Genomic DNA, 25,246 nt, shown 5'->3' on the forward strand with positions numbered 1-25,246 from the left:
AAAACAAAAACCACCCCAAAAGAAACACCTGAAATCAGATAAAAGACTAAAACAAAAATCACATTATTCAGAGATTTTCAGAACATAGAAAAATACACACTATGCTATACAAACACAATAAATATATTTTTTAAATTGCTTATAATATAGCTTACCACACGTGAAAGAAAACGTAAATAAGCTGGTGTGTAGACCAAAATGTACATGTACATCTATATCCAAAACTATCCACACAAGGAAAAAGCAAAGTGGCAGTCAGTAAACACAGTAGTTCTACCACATACCTGTACTTATGTATCACTGTTCTGCCAACAAGAAAGCAGATTAGCACTGATTGAGAAGATTAACAGGTAATTTCTTTGTAGGACAAAGCAAACGAGTGTTCGGTTACCTGGCTCTGACACTTAGTTAGATTATTAACTGAAGTACCCAAGGAAACATCTAAATAAATACATGCTAATTAGGTATGCAAGCAATCAATGCTTTTTAATATTCAAATACGCCAAAATTAGCACAGTAAGGTTGAATCCTGCCAGTTCACTCTGTGCTTTTATAATTTTATATTAATTAAATCTGTGTTTTTATAATTTTATATTAATTAAATCTAAATGGATTTAATTTTTTTCTATATTTGTTTTTTCTATTGTAAATTATGTATGTTACAAATGCCACTTACATACAATGTGGAGTTAAAAATAAAAATTAGTAAAATGAAATATGACTAGATTAATGAATCTGTATATGAAATAATATTACAGGTTGGGTCAGATCTTGGCTACTGGCATCTGGTATTTTATATACTAAATGCTGTGGAAATGGATACTTTTGTTTTTGTCGCAAACCATTGTAAATAAAAGTTATAAAATTAATGTTTTAGATATTATGTAATTACTGTCGGACGGCAACATACTAGGTAAAACCTACTCCGGTATTTAAACACAGCCGACACCAAAAAGCTAAAAACTAGTTTACACCAAACACTAATTAAAACGAAAATATATATATTATATATATTAACATCTACATGTATGTTTATTTTATTTTTTTAAAATTAACTAATGAAGATTTTACACCCAGTATGTAGTTTTAGATAACACTGCTCACTGCATGCAAAATGGACTTTAAATAACAATGTGTTAGTTTTTAAATAGACAAAGCCATCTGATTAATATTTACTACCATCTACACAATGGTATATAATATCTTACACTTAGTTACTAAAACCTCTTCTTTTTGTGGAACACATACACAAAATCATGAAGCATGACAAATATAGAACTTAATTAATAATAAACATTTAAAAAGATAAGAAAGAGAAAAACAAAAATATTGTACAATATTAAAAATGACAAACTGGTGTATCTTGAACATAAAACAATAAAAACTCCCACAACCAGTTTACAGATAAAATTTTTTTACACAACTACATGTATATAAAAAAAAAAGTGAAAACATTTACTTCAACATTTTAGTGTTGGAAGCCGATGGAATTTTGATACTGATCATCCACTGGCAAAAACTGATGAATGATTGATTAATAACAATGAAAACGTACATGGCCTTTAGAACAGGAATTCTGTTTGTTACTTTTTGGCTGTCCTCGAAATAAGATGTGAACAATAGGTCAGGTCTCGTATGGGTTCCGATACTTCATTCGAGATTAAGTTTTTACAAAATTGTCAGGCGACAGAGCTTATTGTAACAAATTAAAACACAAATGAAATAACATGTTTTTAACTGCGTTGCTTGTATTTCTTAATATGCTAATTATTCTTACTGATACCATTTTAATTGCATTTAAAACATCTTGCAGAATGTAATAAGTCCTACTAAACATCAAAATTTACAGACTGAAAATTATAACTTAAATTAAGATCCTTTAGTATGATCCATTTGTCTGACATTTAGTATGATCCATTCCGATTGGCAATCTAGTCAACCTTCTAACTGAAATTTCGAAACAGTAGTAACTGAATCGGTTACAACTGCAAAACACCACATAACCAACAAATCAGTATGCTGTCTACAACTTATTCCGAGGGCTGTTTTGAAGGTATAATTCGCTTCTATATTAAAACTTAAATATAACTTTTGTTGTACAGCATTTTATAACAAACTTCCTGCCGTCACATGATTTACTTGATTCTGACTCGCTGACATCACTAAGATACTGAATGTTGTCCTTCGATAAAATGCAGAAAATGACATCATAATGTAAAATGTGATGTCGTCAAATAAAACAAGTCATAGAAAGGATGTTAAGGTCATGATATATCTACAAAGTATTGAGGGAAGGAAATGTTTTATTTGACGACACACTAAACACATTTTATTTATGGTTATATGGCAAAGGACCACATATATTGAGAGAGGAAACCCACTGTTGCCACTTTATGAGCTACTCTTTTCGATTAGCAGCAAGGGATCTTTTATATGCACCATCCCACAGACAGGGTAGTACATACCACAGTCTGTGATATACCAGTTGTGGTGCACTGGCGGGAACGAGAAATAGCCCAATGGGCCCACCGACGGGGATCGATCCCACACTGACTGTGCATCGAGCGAGCGCTGTACCACTGGGCTATATCTCGCCCAATTTGTAAAGAATTATTTTTATTTATACTGGAATTTTTTTTTTTTTTTTTTTTTTTTTCTTCAAGAAATGTTATTTGAGTTGGTATGGGTTTAAAACTTAATAACATGTTTTTATATGAATTTTAACTGTATTCATTATGAAGTTGCAGGGCAATTCATCGGTTTCCTTTCAAAGGAAACAGATTATAATATATGGTGAGCACATGATTATTATTCAACAAAGTATATTCTAGTTTTGATTTTGGCTGTGCATTTAAATTATAATGTGATAATTGGAGAGCTAGTTGAATTTGAACAGGGCCAGTAAGATTTGTCTTCAACTAGCCCTGCTGGTGACCATGGTTTTCATGTTAATTTTCAACCCTGAATTTTGAAAATAAGTGGTGAATTTTATTTTACTTTGGCAAAATAATCTGATGTAATTATTGATATTTTATTGAAAAAAATAACTAAGTTTCTAAAAATGTTTAAGTTTAATGGATAATTTGAAGACATTTTCTGCTTATCCAGAGCAAGTCTTGAATGACACTTAATTTTCTAGTACCCCAAAGAAAGGCAGAAATTCTCAATGAACTCAACAGATTGGAACATTATGTCTACATTTTTAACATTACTGTTTTGTACAGATTGGGCAACTATTATAATCAATAGACATATATTATTTATGTAAGAGGCAAATTGGTCAGCTGCCAAGTTTAATAAAAACAAAATTCAAGGTGTGTCATTTCCTGTTTCCCACAAATATTTTAATAACTATTTATAATTATGCTCTAAGACAAGATAAGTTATTTTTATCAATTGTTTTTAGAGAGAGATTAAGAGAGAGAGAGAGAGAGAGAGAGAGAGAGAGAGAGAGAGAGAGAGAGAGAGAGAGAGAGAGAGAGAGATCTCAATTATTTTCTTTGAAGTAAAATAGGAGACTCAGTCTTTATAGGTATTTGTTTCAGGCACCTAGCATGTCACAAAAATCAATAGTAACATAGTTGGCGTCAATGCTTTTATGTCCTTGACTTCACTTTTAAGATTTATAACTTTGCATACACACAATAAATCCATACATAAATGTCAAAGCAAACCAAGTTTAGTATAGTTTAGTATATGTTCAGCTGTATATGGTGCACACACTTTGTTATCAACCAAATTCCACGACTGTCCTTGACTTTTAAAAGCATTTTCTATTATCTTTCTAAAGATTTGAAAGATTTTTCTGAAATCATCAACATAATATAACAATGTTTTGATGCAAATTTCTCCTTTTCTTGCATTATTTTAAATGAGAAAATATTTTGTTTTTACACACAATATTAAATTTTCATGACCCAACTTAAAATTTTGTCTTTCCAAGCTTGGAAAATGACCTTTGAAAAAAAAAAAAAAAAAAAAAAAAAAAATAGAGAACACTTTGCATGATTTAGATGACCATTTATAAACCTAGCTATACCTTCAATTAAGGCAGTGAAGAAAATATTTTTAAAACAACCGATGAAAGTTAAATTACTGTAATTACACTTTGTTCAGAATGAATCATTTTAAGAATAATTATATATAATTAAATTTTCTTTGCATCTATACACTTTACGGCAATCTGGTCCAGAGGTGCATACTTTTTTTCGTTCATATCTCGATGAACTGAAAAAATTTAAGCCATGCCTACTACCCCTCCCCCCACTGACTCGCATTACTTTTGTGCAACAAGCCAGATTATTCAGGCAACCATATTTAGATATTTTGGAGAAAAAAACCCCACACGTGAAAGCTACAAAAGCAATAAAAAAGATGTATACGATAAATTAATGGAAAATGCTATAGCAGAGTAGACATGTAGATCTATACGCATTGATTTAAAACAAAACAAAAAACCCTTCTCTAATCATCATAATATGACACTCCGTCGGTGGCCAAAGAAATCATGTAGGAAACATCACGCCTGTAACTTACTTGTAAGCGATGTTCTACAGCTGTTGGTGAAAATTAAATGGTTTCACTGACAGCATAAATGTTAGACACGTTCCCTTCATTCACTTTCATAAAATATAAACTAAACACGAATAGGACAATTCCTTCCAATTTAACTAAATGATCCATAAAAATGCACAGCAGCTAGAGGAAATGGTGTCGCTTATCAAAATTAAAAAAAATCACCTGATTCAAATAATAGTGAATGAACGTTTATGGGCTAGCCCTGGGTTGCTATTTTTGTTCGCCAAAAAATTCGCCAATCTTCAATTTCTTTAGCCAATCTAAATATATATTCGCCAGTAACATATTGGCATTTCAGACAAAAGATTTTTTTTTAATCTCGTTCTTTATGATAATATAGTATTTGCTAAAATGTACTTATTATTCAGTTTACGTCTTGTAATCTAATAATGAAATGCTACTGATGTCTAGGGCTGGCTGTAGCCCAGTGGTAAAGCGCTCATATGATGTGCAATCAGTCTAGGGTCGATCCTCGTCGGTGGGCTCTTGAAGTCAGTGCACTACGAGTGGTATATATCACAAAAGAGGCAATTTTACTTATTGTACGCATCAGATAATGAATTGTATGTTTCTCTGTAATTTGAAAGAAGCAAGTGAATTTTGATCCGATATATATGTTCCCCAAAAGATTCACCGGACTAATATATACACTATACATATATTTTTGCACCAAAAGTGTGAAATGTAAGGACCCAATGCCCTTTTGTTTTTATTACAATTTTTTAAAACTATAAGACATCAAAAAAAAATTAATTGACAAAAGGAGTCCAATTATGGAGACTTCAACAATTACATAACGTAAGATCCGACTCTTATTTTTTGTAACCCTGGCCCCATTATGTTTTGTATTGATGACAAGACTCACCCCTCAAGTTATTTAACAATTGTCTCCTAACCACTTCCTTCTTTTCCTGTCACTGGCATTAATTTTACCAACATTATAAATTAGGTTTTCTGTTCTTATTTTGGTTATCTTTATCTTTTCTGCTTTATATAAAGATAAAACTCTAGTCCCACCAGAGACTGTGCTACCCCTCCAGATATTGTTCCAATGCCTCAGGCCTATAGGCATGTATCTTTAATCTCTTTTGGTAATAAATAGATGTATGTATAATAGAAAATCATATTTTTAAGAAACAAAATGTCCAGACTGGCTGTTTTATTTTATGAAGAATTGTTTTTGTTTTTAAAGTGCGTAACTCTTGATCATACCCTACTCCATGAGCTCGTTTTATAACTACCCTCCTAACTTACCTGTAATAATACACGAGCGTAGGAAGGTGCCAAAAAGTGTGTGTGTGTGTGTGTGTGTGTGTGGGGGGGGGGGGGGGGGGCAGCACACTTTTATATTTACATACTTTTACAAACCATAAATATAGACGACCTGTTAATTATAACATTTGCTATGTATTAATATGTTCATTTAAGAATTGACCACAATTATTTTTTGGTTCATTCAAGTATGAACCTACGCGGCGTCATACATCAGTTTTTTCGGTTCATACTTGCATTATGAACAAAAAAATAATTGCGGTCAATTCTTAAATGAACATATTAATACATAGCAAATGTTATAATTAACAGGGCTTCTATATTATGGTAGCCCCACTCCCATGGCTTGTAATATTCAATGTTTGGCTAGTAAATAACTACTATTGACATAACCAACGCCAAGTGAATTTTTTGGGTTAAATGTTGCAGTTGTTTATTTTGTAGATATGAATATCCTGCCCACATCCAACCCCCTCTTTAGGTAACATATTTGATTATTACTAGTATTTAGTAAAATTGTATTAACTTTAAGTAAAGTAGAGCCAGTTAATTTTTAATCGTGGCTAAAAAAATAATTAAATCACTGATCCCATGGGTAGTGGATTTTATGAAAATTCTAGAAGCCCTGTAATTAAATGTAAAAGTTATTCCATTTCATCATTATAAATAAAAGAGTCTTTATTAAAAGTCAAATACAGTTACAAATCAATGCCAAAACCTGAACTAGAAAAGAAATGCTATAATTAAATGTAATTAAATTTGTTCGAGTTACCATTTTAGCCTTGTAGCTAGCATATCCAGTGTAATCAAAGTACATGTATGTGATATTTATCAGATCACATACTTTCAGAATTTGATAACTTTGCAAATTAGATGTAAATTAATTGAGGTCATGGCGCTAGGTTTATTGACCTTTAACTTCAAGCAAATGTTCTACGATGACACTCCACAATAGATGTGTGCATTCATAGTCAAATAAGAACATTTCAACAGCAATTGTATACTGAAAGCTGTCCAGCGTTTAGTAAACAAAAAACGTAAAGCACTAGTTGAACCAAAATGACGTCATTGGAGTTTGACGTCATTTACATTTAAAAAAACACTGCACCACATATTCTTACGTCATTTGAATATCTAGTAATGATGGACTGGAAGTAAAGTTGCGTATACATTTTACAAAGATACGTAGTATTAAGCTTGAGATTATATGACAAAGAGATTATTACCTTCATGTGTTTCAGTATCGTCAATATCACATATTGGGAAAAAATTATGTATTATGCTCGCATAATACAATTTTTATTCGTAATATATGATATTGACGATACTGAAAAACACTCTGGTAATAACCTCTATTTATCATATAATTCCTTATTTTTCCAGTACATTTCAGATCACATACTTTAAGAATTTAACAACTCTGCAAATTAGATGTAAATTAATCAAGATCTCGGCACTAAGTTTATTGACATTTAAGCAAACGTACTAGGGTGACACTCCATAATTAATGTATTCATTCACAGTCATCAAACAAAAACATTTCAATAGCAACTTTATATTGAAAGCTGCCCAGCGTTCAGAAAACAAATAACGTTAAGTACTAGGAAAGAAAATTTTTTTTTTTTTTTATGTGTTTACTGTGAACTTGTAACTGGCAAGTCCAAACTTAAGTACTGGTACCAGCCTCGGTGGTGTCGTGGCTAAGCCATCAGAAATAAGGCTGGTAGGTACAGGGTTCGCAGCTCCCACCCAGAGCTAGTTTTAATGACTTAATGGGTAGGTGTAAGACCACTACACCCTCATCTCTCACACTAACCACTAACAATTAACAACTAACCCACTGTCCTGCAAACAGCCCAGATGGCTACGGTGTGTGCCCAGGACAGCATGCTTCAACCGTAATTGGATATAAGCATGAAAATACGTTGAAATGAAAATAAAAAGTACCATTAGTTACATAATGCAGCTCAATATAGTAAGCAAACTTACTTTTCTTTTTCAGTTGCCAATCTCCTTAACTATAAAAAAAATGGTGCCATACTAAAATGTTGTGATCTTTTTATGTGTAACAAGCTTGAGCCTGTATTGTTTTTGAAGGTCAACACCTCAACTTGTATCTGACACCAGTATTTGTATGGGCAGGATTTTCAACTGTCACAGTCATCCATGAAAACTCAGTGAAGTTACAGAACAAAGACGATTAATGTTGTTCAAGGCTAGTTCTAATGAACCGTGACAAATTCACATTTCTAAATGCACAATGACTGGAAACAGTAACAGCTAGTCTTCATTAGGAATGCAAACGGATAATCTATACTTCTTCACAGAAGTCAGAAATAACATTATCTTTGCTACATCTATATCAGTGAGACGTAATGACCTGAATAACAATGCTGAAATAATTTAAATTACTTTGAGAGACAGAACGATGATAAAAATGATTTTACAACTTAAATTGATTAGTTTGACAAATACGTTTCTTCACACGGTGTGCAAATGAAGCTACATCCCCTCCACCATCTTCAATAGTAAAGTAAAGTTTGTTTTGTTTAATGATACCATTAGAGCACATGGATTTATTAATCAATGACTATTGGATGTCAAACATTTGACGTATGGTCTTCGAGAAGAAACCCGCTACATATTTCCATTAGTAGCAAGGGATCTTTTAAATGTACCATACCACAAACAGGATAGCACATACCACACAGCCTTTGATACACCAGTCGTGGTACATTGGCTGGAATGAGAAATAGCTCAATGGGCCCCACCAACCGTGCATTAGGCAAGCACTTTACCACAGGCCTAACTCCAATAGAGAGAAAAAGGTTAATAATAAAAATAAAATATTATTGTGTCAAGTCTTACAATACAGGTCTAAGATTATAATATTGACAAAGCCTTCCAATTAAAAAAAATCATCCTATTTTTAAAGAAAAAGTGTTAATCATTAAAATAAAAAGTGGATTATTATAATAATAGTAGCATAAGCTTCAAGTGTACGACACATATTTTTTAAAATGTGCTATTAAAAAAAGAAAAGAAAAAAAGAGAAGAGTGCTGGTGAGGTTCATGATAGGCCCATCAGGAGTTTGACGAAAAACCATAGATATTAATGATTATTTTACGGTTATGGTTCAATTCGCTTTAACAAGATTTTTTTATGATATATAGACAAATTATTTGATTTGTATCACAGAGATCTAGTAATTGTATGTGACACACCACCATCCCAAGTTGTTCCTACATGTGAGGTTTGATGGTCCTGTATGCATCTGTATGCAAGATATGATCCTGACAAGATATGTTATGTGCAGTAGACTGTGAAAAGTAGGTCACAATGACCTAGTAATAGTGCACGACACACTGCCATCCGAAGTTGTTCCTACATGTGAAGTTTGATGGTCCTGTATGCAAGATATGGTCTGGACAAGAAAAAGTTAACAGACGGATGGACGGACAAAGCCATGTACCATAATACGACCCATTATAAACAGACATATAAAAAAGAAATTAAACTACTAAAAATAAAATGTTGATAAAATGTTTCAAGTACAACGTTGCATATGCAAGATTATAATGGTGACCTAAGATTTCAGTTTACTTTAGGGCACTTGTTTTTAATTTTCTATTCTATAAGACAAAGCAATGGGGGGGGGGGGGGGGGAAAGAGAGAGAGAGAGAGAGAGAGAGAGAGAGAGAGAGAGAGAGAGAGAGAGAGAGAGAGAGAAAGAGAGAGACAGACAGACACACACTGTAATTAACACATACATACACACTGAATTACTTTAAGTCCATGTACATGTATTTATCATTAAGTGGTTACTATAGAGATAGTTAGCACTTACTTTTCTGTCAACAAAAGGTTTCAGATCATTTGGTTGCTAACAGCTGAATCAATGAGCAGTCAGATCAGAAGTCTTTTATCAGCACAGTGTCGAAAGTCTGAAAATAAATAAATAAATAAATAAATAAATAAATAAAATAAATTAATAAATAAAATAAAGTTAAAAAAAAGAAAAGAAAAAAAAAGAATTAGTTTTATCATCAAGGAATACCACAACAAATTGATAAACCTGAAAAATAGTTCAAACATTAAATTTCTGTTATAATCATTACAGTTTAAGGCAACACAGGTTTCAACATCACAACATCTGGTGATGTTATTTTATTTTTATATTTGTATCATGTTCAATAAGAAGAAAAACCCACCTAAAAATAAAATATGAACTTGTTTCAAATTTAATTCTAATAAAATATGAACTTGTTTCAAATTTAATTCTAATAAAATATGAACTTGTTTCAAATTTAATTCTAATGAATTATTTCTTTTAGGCTCATCAGGGTATGAGAAAAAACCAAAACCCCCAAAACATCTTTGAATCATAGTCTGCACATGTGTTTTTTTGGAGCAAAAAGCCCAATGAGCCTAATTTTTTTATTTTATAGATTTCAAATATCCTTACCCTTGATTAAAATCGGGGATGCCACACAGCTCAAATGAAAAAAAGAAATGTTTTATTTAACAATGCACTCAAAACATTTTATTTATGGTTACATGGTGTCGGACATATGATTAAGGACCACACAGATATTGAGAGAGGAAACCCGCTACTCTTTTTGATTAGCAGCAAGGGATCTTTTATATGCACCATTCCACAGACAGGGTAGTACATACCACGACCTTTGATATGCTAGTCGTGGTGCACTGGCCGGAACGAGCAACAGCCCAATGGGTCCACCAGCGGGGATCGATCCCAGACCGACCACACATCGAGTGAGCGCTTTACCACTTGGCTACGTCCCGCCACCTCAGCCCGAATGAATGAATGACTGAATAAATGTATACCAGCAAAAAAGAAAAAGTGCTATTGCAGGTCAAACAAAGCTAATGAATGAATGACTGAATAAATGTATACCAGCAAAAAAGAAAATGAATGAATGAATGAATGAATGAATGAATGAATGAGAGTACATAGTGTATGGAACAGTGGTAAAGACAAATATCACAAACTATTTTCATTTTAACCTGCAATCTCTATGTGTTGTCAAGATGTGATGGCTAAATACACTTCTATATTTTCTGTCATTAACCAAAAATAAAACTTTTTGAGATGGAACTACTTTTACACTAGTTATGATCAGCAAATGTTTTTTTTTATATTATTCAAAATTACTTATTCTTTCAGTTAATTATTTTGATTTAAAAAAATAAGAAATCAATTGTTGCTATTTATGAACCATTTTGTTTTGGTGTATGGATATTGCAGGCAACGAGACATTCAACATGTGTGGACATACTACTCTGGATAATGGTAAATGGTAAATAAAGTGGTTAATTTCATTAATTTATCATTTTATGTGGATTGCAGGATAAATAAAATAACTGGATGTTGTCTTAAAATATCGGCTTTATTCTGCTCATGTTGAATGGAGAATACCACTCGGCAAAGTCTCACAACCTTTACCATTCTAAAATTTTCAAGATAATGCCGGCATCTCAAGACAGTAACCAGTTGATCTCTACAGGCCGAATTTACAAAACCTGTTTTTCTTAAAGGCAGGTGTTTAAGCATTGTAAATGTATGTAGTTACATGCATGTAAAATATAAAGAGGTTTTGTAAATTTGGCCCTATATATTTATCTTGAAACAAAACATATTACTTTATAATGAATTAACTGAACACACTGCATGAACCATGTAGGCTTATCAAAGATACATCAAGAAAAGAACCAGTGACACACATAAACATAAATAATCAGAAAACATAAAACAAAAATATCTAGACTGTACATAATACACACGCCCACACGTTTCATAAAAATGGTATGATAGGCAAGCTAGTTTAGTATTTTATTTATTACAAACCAACTGCAAACAAACTGCAACGCAGAAGTAAGCAGATGTGAAATCCTACTACACTTGATTTTTCAAAGAATTGCGTCAGCAAGTGATCTACGTCACGCCACGCCAATATTACAGTAGTGTCACATATGGTCAAAGCTCAAAACCCAGCTCACAAACACTAGTTTTTCACACATTTAACAGTTACTAGAAGCAAAATAATCACAGCTTCCTGTATTCACCATCATCTGGGAAACACCACCACGGGAATGTTTTCACCCCAGCATCATGGTGAGGAACAGCATTCATAGGTGGATATACATGTAAGATATTCTGGAAGAAAAGGCTGGGGCCAGCTGATCAACTAGGAGGTAGAAACTAAAGCTTGCCCCCTTGCCCCAGACAACTAAAAATAACTAACAAGTATATTATAATTTAAATGTTGATAGTCCATTTGGGTTTGTAGATATGTTAATTTTATTTTGACTTCATTCAACGATTTTTAGGGTTTGCCTACATGTAACTAATCCATGTCAGAAAGTACAGCACATACCATTATCTTTGATATACAACTTGTTGAATAATAAGAAACTCAAAGGAAGACTAATTTTGTAATATATCATACATAAACCAAATGCAATAACCAATGAGCTAAAATTTGTTTTTGCATAAATGTTTAACTGCAACATTTTATTATTTGCTAATTTAAACCTTGAAAAAGTGGCCAAGAAAATATTTTAATACTCCAATCTTTCCAGAATGTCATTATTAATAGCCAATATTTGAAGATTAATATCCCTTCTCCCCACAATTTCTAGACAAGCCAATAGTAATAATAATGTTTAAACAACAAACAGCTCAAACAATGTTATCCTTATAAGTAGAAGCGATTCATGACTCTGACAATAGCTACAGTGGGAAAATCCCAATAATATGCTGTAGAATAAACAAGAAACATAATAGTGGCCATAGAAATAATGGTACAAGTAATCAATGGAGTTTCTCTAATACCAACACACGACTTGCCTTGTAACCATCACAACAATCAAAGTTTTTTTTTACCCGACAGTGAGTGGGGACAATAGTGGCAGAGAGCACCACAACTGGCCAGTGTAACAAAATCAATACGTGTTATATACAACGTAAGCAGTAATATACATTCAAGAACATCACTTTCAGTTTAATCAATCTAATGAGTTATCTTGTTCTTAAACTGATCCCATCAGAGCTGAATAGAAAATATCAAAGTCTGGCATGATCATGTCTTACGAAGACCCCCCCCCCCCCCCACAAAAATAAAAATAATAATAAAAAATAAAAATCCAAAACATTTACATACACATATGTCATGCCTCACATACTGTTGAATATGGGTTAAATAATAACTAACATTACAGAAAGGTGGATTCTTAAGACAGGTATATGTTTAATACTGTAAGTAATCTACAGGTAACATATTAAATTTGACAGAATTATAAAGCAGCCATAAATGACAGTTGTTTGTGTAGTATATTAGAAAGAAAAAGGAAATCAATTATTTTATCTATGGTTATAGGGTATCACACATTTGGTTAAGGATTAAACGGATAATGTGAGAGGAAATCTGCTGCTGCCACATAATGGGCTAGTCTTTCTAATTAACAGCAATGTATCTTTAATATGCAGCATCCCACAGACAAGATAGTACATACCACAGCCTTTGTACACCAGTTGTGGAGCAATGGCTGAAACAAAAAATAGCCCAATGGGCTCACCAACTGGGATCGATCGTAGACAGTCCGCACATCAAGCTGATGCTTTATCACTGGGCTACGTCCCACCCCATGTACTACTTTAGATTTCAGAGAATAGTAACTAATAGCAACAAACACTTGGTCAATAATGTGAGAAAACATTACTTCACATGTGCATTAAATATGTACGTTGCTATTGTCAATAGGATGTTCCATACTTGTACTTGATGACACAGAAGTGAATGGCATTATACTAGTTCATGCCAGGTGCCCCTAGCTGACACCCCAGCAGGGCACAATGTTTCATGCAAACTGTCAGTCTGTTCATATCTGTCGGTTACACAACCTTAAATTCACATGAACTGCCAACAGGTTGAAAGGTGACCTATTACACATTCTGAAAGTCACTTTACCAAGTATAAAAAAACCCCAAACCCCTAACTGTATAGTAATGATTATTGTAATAAAATAAAATAAATTTTGCTTAGACATGCAGTATCAGCTACAATAGTACAAATCCTGTCCTTATAATGTAAGTTCAGTTAATTCAAGTCTGAGGTATTTGACTAGGCTATGCAAAAACACAACAACCACAAAGCGACTTTCACTTACCTAAGATTCTCAAATAATATGACCTCTGTAGGTGGGTCTAAATCAATTTTTATTTTTTTAACCTATGCAAACACTAATAGATTTTTTTATTTTATTTAACGACACACTCAACACATTTTATCTATGGTTATATGGTGTCAGACATATAGTTAAGGACTTTCGATTATGACCAATGGATCTTTTATATACACCATCCCACAGACAGGATAGCACATATCACGGCCTTTGATAAACCAGTATTGACAATTGGTGCACTGGCTGAAATGAAAAAGATCCCAATGGGCCCACTGATGGGGATCAATCCTAGACCTACTGCATATCAAGTGACACTTTAATACTGGCCTACATTGTGCCAGACAGAGTTACATGTATCTCTAAGGGAAGGAAATGTTTTATTTAACGATGCACTCAACACATTTTATTTACGGTTATATGGTTAAGGACCACACAGATATTGAGCGAGGAAACCCGCTGTTGCCACTTCGTGGGCTACTCTTTTTGATTAGCAGCAAGGGATCTTTTATATGCACCATCCCATAGACAGGATAACACATACCACAGCCTTTTATGTACCAGTTGTGGTGCACTGGCTGGAGCGAGAAACAGCTCAGTGGGCCCACCGACGGGGATCGATCCCAAACCGACCGCGCATCAAGCGAGCGCTTTACTACTGGGCTACGTCCGACCCCTGTATCTCTAAGGGAGAGCAATCCACATAAAATTGATCTATTGCTATATATATATATATATATATATATATATATATATGTCTGTAATTAATTGATATAATTAACAGAGTTAGCTATATAAATCACATTAGATTTTAATCAGGTTTGAAATAGCAGTTTTTCTAACATTAAAAAACTTTGCGTAATTCAAGAAGTTAACATGAACCCTGATTGGTGATTACTTAGCAACCAGATTTACTTGTGTATACTGCCATAATATGAGATGTTATACAGACCAGGAAGCCTACAACAGATCTGACCATACTAATTACTTCAGATTAGATTATGGTAGCCCCACTCCCATGGCTAGTAAAAAACTACTATTGCCATACCCGACTGCTAGTGAAGAAAAAAGTCAAATGTTGCAGTTGTCTATTTTGTAAATATAATTATCTTGTCCCCACCCCAAACCCCAATTGTAGTATTTTAAAGTTATATCTCCCTCTTTAGGTGAATTGTAACTGTGAAATATATGATTATTACTATTATTTAGTAAAATTGTATTAACTAAAAGTAAAGTAGGGCTAGTGAATTTTTAATCGTGGTTAGTACATTTTTAAAATCACTGATCCCATGGCTAGTGGATTAAAAACAAATTTGTAGAAGCCCTGTACTTAGCAGCAGCATCAAAACTTTCTGACAGAATACCAGAAGTCAGAAATTTATATTTTTAACAACAACAATAATAAAATCAATTCACACACTAAATACTTACATATGAATGCTTAACAAGCGGAATATCCAAAGCAACCAATTGAAAAAACTTAATGTATACATACACACACAGTATGCTCATCTTGATCAATATATCATCTGGTCACGTATTTTGTTTGGGATTTCAAGAACATATGGACATGTTGTATGTTCGATCCCAATAATGAGCCTGTACGTAATATTTAATGACAATAATTCACAATGAAGCTAATGAATTAAAGTGCTTATTTGTGTACCGTAAATGCACATGTCATTATCTCAATTTGAAGAGTAGAAAAATCCAGTAAAATAGCTAGAACAAAGATCTAAAATTATACCTGTACATCTCTAGTGTACGTGGTCCATGACGAAAACATGATGGACAAAGACTTTTAAAAAAAAGAAGATATTGATGATGGATCCTAAGGCGATAATAAGATTAATCAGGGTTGAAGCCTTAAATTAATGATAGTTGTATAGATTTTTTTTAACACATGTACCGCCTGCATCTACAAAACAACATGTACTGTATTATACTGTATCAGTATCAGCTTCATAGAGAATAATAAACGAGTGTGTGAACAATAAAACGTCATGAGCAAAAGTGAGCGATATATGACTGAAAACATACACTAGTTGTAAGATAAACAGTCTCTTATGAGAATAAGTATAACATTCTATTTATTACACACACATCATTGAACAAAACTTGGATAATTACTTCTAACATAAATAAGCATACATGGGAATACATATTCACAGAGACTGAGCTGAGAAAAGGGATGTCATTGCTGTGTGGTCACCCGATTTGCATTCCTATGCCACACAATTCACAATGAAGTTTTCCCAAACTGCTATTCATGGCAACAAAAGTATTGAAACATGTATGTTGTTAAATTATTGGTGAACTTTAATTATAAGGATTGACTGCAAGTATATTTTGGTTTATCAAATGAATGAAGCTACATTCCTATGCCACACATTTCTCAATGAAGTTTTCACAAACTGCTATTCATGGCATAACAAAAGTATTGAAACATGCTTATTGCATGCATGCAGAGTCACACAGTGTGATTGTCCAGTAACTCATGACATAATTCACATTGTGGTTTATGGAAAATATTTCATGCAGGGCTAGCTCTGGGTGAGCAAAACAATTCGCCAAATTATCTTTAATTTTTAAATATGCAAAATTCACTGTTATTTTTCAACAAAATACCAATTATTACATGAACTGTTTTCAACAAATCAAAATAAAATTCGCCAATTGTTCGTGAAATTTGGAATTGGCGAGTGGCAGAGCTAGCCCTGCAATGCGTATCTCTTTCATTGAGCACTGTCTGATATACGTATATATAATATATAATAGTCTGATATACGTATATATAATACTGTCTGATATACGTACATGTATATATAATATATAATACTGTCTGATATACGTATATATAATATATAATACTGTCTGATATACGTATATATAATATATAATACTGGATATATGTATATATATAATATATAATACTGTCTAATATACGTATATATAATATATAATAGTCTGATATACGTATATATAATACTGTCTGATATACGTACATGTATATATAATATATAATACTGTCTGATATACGTATATATAATATATAATACTGTCTGATATACGTATATATAATATATAATACTGGATATATGTATATATATATAATATATAATACTGTCTGATATACGTATATATAATATATAATACTGTCTGATATACGTATATATAATACTGTCTGATATATGTATATATAATATATAATACTGTCTGATATACGTATATATAATACTTCAATACTGGCAGTTCTATACACAAATGATGTTTATAAATTAAATGCAATAACCTGTCCATGAGAAAGCAAACTTAAAGAAAAAAAATAAAGAAATGTATAATGACACCACTAGAGCACATTGACTAATTAATCATCGGCTATTGGATATCAAACATTTGGTAATTCTAACATATAGTCATCAGAGAAAACCTGCTACTTTTTCCATTAGTTTCAAGGGGTCTTTTATATGCACCATACCATATACAGGATAGCACATCAGGGCTTCTAGAATTTTTATAAAATCCCATAGCCATGGGATCAGTGATTTTAAAAATTTACTAGCCATGATTAAAAATTCACTAGTCCTACTTTACTTTAAAGTTAATACAATGTTACTAAATAATAGTAATAATCAGATATGTCACCTAAAGAAGGAAATAGAGCTTAAAAACACTTAACACTTGTGGGGTTGGGATGGGGGCAGGATGTTCATATTTACAAATTAGACTTAACTGCAGCATTTGACAAAAAATAATTCACTAGCCATCGGGCATGGCAATAGTAGTTATTTACTAGCCCAACATTGAATATCACTAGCCATGGGAGTGGGGCTACCATAATCTAGAAGCCCTACACATATCAAGTCCTTTGACCAGTTGTAGTGATACCCAAAATAATTTTTGTTGCTAATTAATAACTAGTTTTGTTTAATGATACCACTAGAGCACATTAATTAAATAATCATTGGCTATTGGAATTGGATATCAAACTTATTTTGAGTGTTAATTTATAATTAGAGTAGCCACATGGTGGCGGTGGATTTCTCTCATTCTCTGTCAACATTATCATACGTGTATATTAGACACCTAAACCCTAATGTAGCAGTAGCCAGTACAATGGATACCACTCAACTTTCTCCAACTGCAGTGTTATTGTTAGCTGAACAATGGCCCCCACCCCAAAAAACCCAAGCTCCCAAAAAAATGTAACAAGAAAAAAAAACAAAACAAAAAAACAATCCAAATCTATATTAAAAAGCCACACCCCCCCCCCCCCCCCACCCCATCCAAAATATTTTTTTAAAATGAAACAACAAAAGAAAACCAAACAAACTTATAATGTAGTACCAATAACCGAATAAGCTTTTTTCTTTTACTGCTAATGAATTCTGATGAATCTGAAAGAAAACTTTTCTTGTAAGAGATCATTTTTATAACTTTTTTTTTTACTAAAACAATTATTTTGTAGAAGATTTATTTTCATTAGAGACTAGTGTTGTTGTTTTTTATAATCGGGCTAATAACAAATGCAAATCCAGTAGCCTGACACCGGGACTTTGGACCTCATTAATCTGGGAACAAGAAGCAGGGCTAGCTCTGGGCGATCAGAAAATTTCGCCAAATTATCTAAAACAAATTCTAAAAAAATAGCTATTTTTCAATCAAATATCAATTATTACACAATTTGTTTTTGCCAAATTAAAATAAAATTGGTGGTGGTGGTTGTTGTGGTGGTGGTGGGGGGTTTGGGGGGGGGTTGTGTTCTGATCAAAGCAAGGTTGGGTATATATAGTCTGGCACTTCAGTAGGGAGTTGCATTATGTAATCTAGTGTAGAGATGTTTTACAAGTCACAGGTGATATTAGGCCTAGATTGGATACATGTAATTTTATATACATGTCAATACTGAATGTCCATACATGGCCATGGTAGCTTGAACTTTTTTATGCTTAGAAAACAGGGATTTACCAGGAGACTTGATTAAATATTGGAAGCCTCCCGTGGAATCTGGGAAGGTTGACAGGTCTGTCTAAATCCCCACTCCATTGCTAGCTCACAATAAAAATGTTCCTCCTCTGGCGTTTGATAAATTTCATGCTAATGTTCGTCATCAAATAAAATCAACAAAGAAATCAGAAAATAATATTCCACTTGAATTCAAACTAGTTTTCATCAGCTATTGGATGTCAGACATTTGGTAATTTTGACATATAGTCTTAGAGAGGAAACCTTTTCCATTAGCAGCAAGGGATCTTTTATATGCACCATCCCAGACAGGATAGCACATACCATGGCCTTTGATATGTACCAGTAATAGTGTACTTGCTTGAATGAATGAGAAATAGCCCAATGGGACCACTGACGGGGATCGACCCCAAACCGACTGTGCATCAGGCAGGCGCTTTATCACTGGGCGAACTGATGAATTAGTACTCTTTATTGGAAGCTACATATTTACGGGTATGGTACAATATCCAAAGTATTACAAACAAGAGTACCAATGAGGTACATGATACCAGGGCTTCACATGACGCGGGAATCTTGCATATTTGATGCATTGTTAACCTAAAATATAGTCCTAAATAAAGTCTGTGTGTGTCATGGCTGACGCAAAATATTTCCAATGTCAATCAATTTTACATACTATGTAAATCAAGGCTAATATTCGTTCCTCGTATTCAGCCTTGATACATGTAGTCAAGATTACTGATATCAACTACTAGCGCCCTCTATTGGAAGAAAATTTGTAACACCGATTATGTCCCTTACACGATGACATCACTGACCAATCACAGCATCGGTAACATGTGACAATCTTGAAAGCAATATCAAAAATTAACCGCCGGACGCTGACATCTTTGTTTACAATAACAAGGGAATCTATAAGGAGTGTTGCAATTCGTTGCAATCAGATCTCATCGCATCCAATGAAATTTAAGCATTTTGTGGCACGATTTCTTGTATCAAGGCTGAATACGAGGAACGAATATTAGCCTTGATTTATGAAGATGCCCTAACCCTAAACTTAACCCATTTTCTTTCTGGGGGAGGCCCCCATACCCCTTAGTGACTTGTGTTGCATTCAATTCCAAATTTTTGCAATGGGATGATATGAACAGTTTGTTTTGGACCAACCACCATCCCATGTTGTTCCTACATGTGGTTTGATGATCCTGTATGCAAGATATGATCTGGACATGGATTTACTGTTATGTACAGTACATACAATGTGAAAAGTAGATCACAATGACCTACATGTAGTAATAGTACATGAGACACCGCCATCCTAAGTTGTTCTTACATGTGAGGGTTGATGGTCCTGTATGCAAGAAATGGTCCAGACAAGGATTTACTGTTATGTGCAGTAGACCGTGAAAAGTAAGTCACAAAGAAAGAAAGAAATGTTTTATTTAACGACGCACTCAACACATTTTATTTACGGTTATATGGCGTCAGACATATGTTTAAGGACCACACAGATTTTTAGAGGAAACCCGCTGTCGCCACATAGACTACTCTTTTATGACAGGCAGCGAGGGATCTTTTATTTGCGCTTCCCACAGGCAGGATAGCACAAACCATGGCCTTTGTTGAACCAGTTATGGATCACTGGTCGGTGCAAGTGGTTTACACCTACCCATTGAGCCTTGCGGAGCACTCACTCAGGGTTTGGAGTCGGTATCTGGATTAAAAAACCCATGCCTCGACTGGGATCTGAACCCAGTACCTACCAGCCTGTAGACCTATGGCTAACCACGACGCCACCGAGGCCGGTAAGTAAGTCACAATGACCTAGTAATAGTAGGCAACACACCACCATCCCAAGTTGTTCCTACATGTGAGGTATGATGGTTATGTACATGTATGCATCTGTATGCAAGATATAGTCCGACAAGGCAGGGCTCACCCTGTGTATTGCCAAATTAGCCAATTGCTAATTTTTATACAAAATGGCTACCAAATTTAGACTTTGGCTAATAAAATATTCTTCAAATGTACCACATTTTAATGATTTTCAAGGAAATACTCTACATTTCTGAAAATTGGCTAAACCAAAATTTGTTCCAGTGTGAGCCCTGCAAGGATTTACTGTTATGTGCAGTAGACTGTAAAAAGTAGATCAAAGTGACCTAGTAATAGTATGCAACACACCACCATCCCAAGTTGTTCATACATGTGAGGTTTAAGTGTCCTGTATGCATCTGTATACAAGATATGGTCCAGACAAGCATTTACCGTCATGTGCAGTAGACCGTGAAAAGTAGAGAACTTATGACAATTCCCAACAGTCAAGTTCAACATTTCTCGTCATCCCAGGCATCACCAGGCAAGAAGATATGACACCAGATATGCTCTCAAACACGTAGAAAAAACTTCAACAAAACAATCTGGACACATATATACCCTGATGGATCAGCAGAAGAAGTCATCAAAAACGGAGGAAGGAGGAAGGGGAATCTACATAAAATTCCCAAAAGGAAAAACAATCTCCAGATCTATACCAACTGGATCATTCTCTTCAAACATTAAAGCTGAAGAAAAAGCAGTCCATGAAGCTCTAGAGATCCTCAGCCAAGAACTCTTCCACCATCACATGCAGTAATTTTCACTGACTGCAGATCAGTACTCCAAAAGCTCCAGTCTACAGAAGACTGACACATCATGAAAAATCTACACCCTATTATCACAGCTATCAACAACCACAACATCATCAATGCAGTGGATCCCAGCACACTGCAACATTGCTGGAAACGAAAAAGCAGATTCACTAGCAAAATGTGGAAGCAAGCTGATTCAGGAAACAGTCCCCACTTCTAATCAAGAAATCAAGACCATCATGAAAGTGAAAGCAGAAGGAAAGATGGAAAACACGACATGGAGTGACAAACGACTCACTACCCATGAGAGACACTTGAAAGCCGAGCCCAGACTAAAATCTTCAGGCTTTGCACAGGCCACTGACACCTAAACTTCCATCTCCACAAGCTTAATATATGTCACACAAACGACTATCAATGTGGTACAGGCCTGCAAACACCAGAACATATCCTACAACAATGTCCACTACACAACTCGGAGAGAAGCCACTTCTAGCCACATGGAACAGACCTACACCAGAAGCTCTGGGGATCCAGCGAAGACCTTCAAACAATTGTCCAATTCATCACTCAGATTGGAATATCTGTATGAGAATTTTCACAAACTTGAACGAAGAAGAAGAATAATAATAAAGAAACAATAAGTGCTTCTTTTTTTTGAGTCACACATATAGGCCTAAACCATTGTCTTTAAAGATAAATATCTACAACAGTACAATCAAGTACGTGTTTAGTAACATGCAGCTCGCCAGCTGCTAATAAATGTCAGTTTACCAATGCTGTACTATAAATACTTCAAGTGACATGCAGCTTATAAAATGGTGTCATACATACACATATGAATGGGACTTGTAAACACAGGGGTGCAGGTTATTTAAGCGTGCATTGTATAGTTCGCAAAATATAGTATGAGAGTAGGGTTAAAATTTTACCAAAATCTGGACATTGTCGACACCAACTAAAAAAGTTACATTACTACGTGTATTCTTGGTAAAAATTACCAAATACACTGTACCATGGATTATTGTGTGTCACAAACCCTTATATTGTGTATTTAATGATTTTGTTGGAGGATGGTGTTAGAGACCAACTATGAATTTTTAACATGGGGTCTGGTGCCAAAAGTGAAAAGGTATAAAGATGAGAGATCAAACATGAACAAAATTATATGAAAGTTAGTTAACACTTCAATGTTATAATCAAAGAGAAATTTGGGCTATCGCTAGATAACTTTACAAACCCACTATAGCTTTATGGCTTCACAAATTGTGTTATACCCTTGTAATAACACACTAGAGAAAAACGGGGTGCTGTCAGGTTTCTTCCTGTAGTGTGCATTTGTGAAATATTTAATATCAGCAAACTCAAAGGTAAAACATCTCGCCCGACATCATGCAAGCCGACACATTGTATCCCTTTTCAATAATGCTGTGGTTAAATATGTAGGTATGAGACAGGGGCAAATACTCAAATTCAGGCAGAATGAGCTGGCCTGAACACTTTTCACTATGTACTTTCATTATTCAACCAAACAAATATTAGTTGTATCCCATGTAAAAAATGTGTGGCGATTCATTTGCAAAATTATATAGCTGTTTGGCAGTAATGCTAATATGAATAAATGTAATCCAGATTCGGGCACTTTTAATTTGGGCAAAAATTAGCCTGCCAACCTACAAAAATGGGAGCAACGTACACCTATGTCCTGCAGTGTGTGTATTAGTGATTAGTATGTCAAATATGTGTTATCAGTGAACTTGAAAATGATCAATGTACATTACATTGTAATTTAACGTCAAATATACGGTTATTTTTGTAAAAGAGTGGGAATTTTCGCTATACAGTTACCTCTGATGGCATAACCATCCAAATGTCTATCTTCTGATCGAAACAGTACTCGGATTATATTAGGGCAGAAACCTTGGCTTAATCGGTGGATGGCAGAAATTCTGAATTTTCAATATTGTTGTCTTTGATAGTTGACACCTATTGTAATGGCAGAGTACTCAGACAGTTTATCGAAGGCTGAGGAATGTGCCGTTCTGCCTGTAGGAATTAGCATATCATCCCATATAAAAGAGTCATTGCAGTTAATGGAAAAAGGTAGAGGTTTTTCTCTAAGAATAAATGTCAGATAGTGATAATTAATAAATCAATGACAATGTTTTGTATTCCTGACAGTTCTGGGGCGAGACGTAGCCCAGTGGCAAAGCGCTCACTCGATGCATGGTAGGTCTGGGATCGATCCCCGTCAGTGGGCCCATTGGGCTATTTCTAGTCCCAGCTAGTGCACCACGACTGGCATATCAAAGGCTGTGGCATGTACTACCCTGTCTGTGGGATGGTGCATATAAAAGATCCCTTGCTGCTAATAAAAAAAGAGTAGCCCATGAAGTGGCAGCAGCGGGTTTCCTCTCTCAATATCTGTGTGGTCCTTAACCATATGTCTGACACCATATAACTGTAAATAAAATGTGTTGAATGTGTCGTTAAATAAAACATTTCCTTCCTTCTTTCTTCTTTCTGACAGTTCTGTTAGTGTTAGTGTTAAACTTCAACTGACGTCAAACTGAGGCAGATATGTATCGGACATCGCCCTAAATAATGCTTACAATATGTTTAAAAATACTTGAAACTTGAATTATTGATAATATACCAGAGACAAAACAATATGCAATTTCTGTGGACATAAATTATATAATTTTCAAAACAACTATGCCAATCCATGCGTGAACGCCGAGACGAAGCGTGCATAACGACAAGAATGAACAGAATTGTGGCTACAAATAAAAAGATCGAAGGACTACATAGAAACTTATGAATGTACGATGCACGGATTTACATAACTCACATACACTGTTCATTTTTTGGGCCATTTGTGTAACACAGCGTTTGTTTCTACATAATTATTACCTGCAAAACGAAGAATCAACCGAAAACAACCAAAGTATGTACGACAACAAAAGAGATCTGCAGTATCAGAATTGGCATATTTTCATTGGATAAAAATCAGTTGTGCCCGCCTCGCCACCTGGTGATGATGGCCATTCACCGATTACACTGATCAAAAAAGAATTACCGTAGCACATGAGCTTAGTAACTACATTTTTTAGGTTGGGTGTGTGTATTATGGAATTACCGACAAGACCACAAAGCTGGGGTAATTGCTCTGGTTCACAAATTATTATCAAAATAGTTTTTGTTTAAATTAAAAATAAAATGTAAATTTAGGAAAGGGGCGTGCCATTCCCTACCCAGTTATTATTGCAGAAACATTCCACCAAGTGAAACACAATTGTAAGCACACCATCCAGCACCTCATCAGTGGAATTCTAGATCTGTTTCAGGACGTGGAGAGAAATAAAAACATTCCACACTGCCAAATAACAAGTGCTCTTTTATATACACATCCCCCATAAGCAGAGCAGCACATACCATTGCCTTTAATATATCAGTTATGGGACACTGGTTGGGACGGGAAAAATTAAATCAGGAAATAAGGCAACTGATGTGATTCGATCTACGATGCAAGCACTTCAGGTGAGTTCTCTACATGTACCAATTAACTGAACTAAATCCTGCTTGCAGAATAACA

The 25,246-nt window shown here is 34.3% G+C and overlaps 1 protein-coding gene across 4 annotated transcripts in view; it reads right to left on the reverse strand.

Annotated features, from left to right (window-relative positions):
- Window positions 1-24,617, reverse strand: part of LOC121369619 (tubby-related protein 3-like) — a 92,321-nt gene extending 67,704 nt beyond the window's left edge. For 3 of the 4 annotated variants that reach the window (XM_041494643.1, XM_041494644.1, XM_041494641.1), the window contains exons 1-4: window positions 24,565-24,599; window positions 18,401-18,450; window positions 10,317-10,345; window positions 9,699-9,795 (exon numbers count right to left, since the gene is read on the reverse strand). The gene's annotated coding sequence lies outside the window, so the exon portion shown is untranslated. Of the gene's footprint in view, window positions 1-9,698; window positions 9,796-10,316; window positions 10,346-18,400; window positions 18,451-24,564 lie in introns of all 4 variants that reach the window. The other variant, XM_041494642.1, reaches the window with a different exon arrangement.
- Between the last annotated feature and the right edge of the window lie 629 nt (window positions 24,618-25,246).

The sequence above is a fragment of the Gigantopelta aegis genome, chromosome 4 (assembly GCF_016097555.1).
Source record: "Gigantopelta aegis isolate Gae_Host chromosome 4, Gae_host_genome, whole genome shotgun sequence".
In the NCBI taxonomy this organism is placed as follows: domain Eukaryota; kingdom Metazoa; phylum Mollusca; class Gastropoda; order Neomphalida; family Peltospiridae; genus Gigantopelta; species Gigantopelta aegis.